Here is an 805-nt window from a genome sequence, read left to right on the forward strand (position 1 = left end):
CATGTTTTTTATTACATGGTTTTTAACTTCTTTCTCGATGTCAATTTCAATTTTTAATTCTTTAATTAATTTATTACTTTCTTTATTTATTAATCCATTTATTGAAATTACTACTGGAATTATTTTGACATCTTTTAACTTTTCTATTTTCATTAGAATATTCTTTAATTTCTTATACATATTTCTTTTCTTCAAATAGACTCAATTAATATTGTGATATTCAACAATAGTCATATCAAATAATAGACCAGTTTTGATTCTTTTTATCTAATACGTATATCTGGTATTTTGTGGTATTGTCATTCACTTTTATGCATTATTTGTTTGTTCCATATCATTGTGATGTCTTTATATTGGAACATTGTTTCATATGGAGGTTTTTTATATTGTTTATTTCTTGTGTATTTTCTTATTAATCAATATTATAATACCATTATTGTCATGTTTTTCCATTTGTGATTTTTTATGACTAATACAAGATAGTAAGATGTGTTCTACTGTAGCTATCTTGTCTTTACAAAGTGTTGAGTATTTCAATCTTTCATTTTTCATTATTTTTGATTTTCTATACCCACAAAATATTGCTCCATCATGCATTTTAGTTAATTGGAGAAATGCATTCTTTTTAATATTGATGGATTTCCATGCTTTCACTGTAGTAGTTTTATCTACTCATTTTGACTCAAATCATTTTCTAAAATATCCACTAATTTGATGACACTTCCATTTTTTGATGTATTTGTCAATAATTTATTTATTTCTACTACTACTTCTTTTTCTTTTTTCTTTTCAATCCCTTCATTTA

At 23.6% G+C, this 805-nt stretch overlaps 1 annotated feature.

The window, feature by feature from the left end:
* Positions 1 to 805: part of a repeat region that runs on past the window's edge.

This window comes from Entamoeba histolytica, genomic scaffold (assembly GCF_000208925.1).
Source record: "Entamoeba histolytica HM-1:IMSS scf_1104750517691 genomic scaffold, whole genome shotgun sequence".
Taxonomy (NCBI): domain Eukaryota; phylum Evosea; order Mastigamoebida; family Endamoebidae; genus Entamoeba; species Entamoeba histolytica.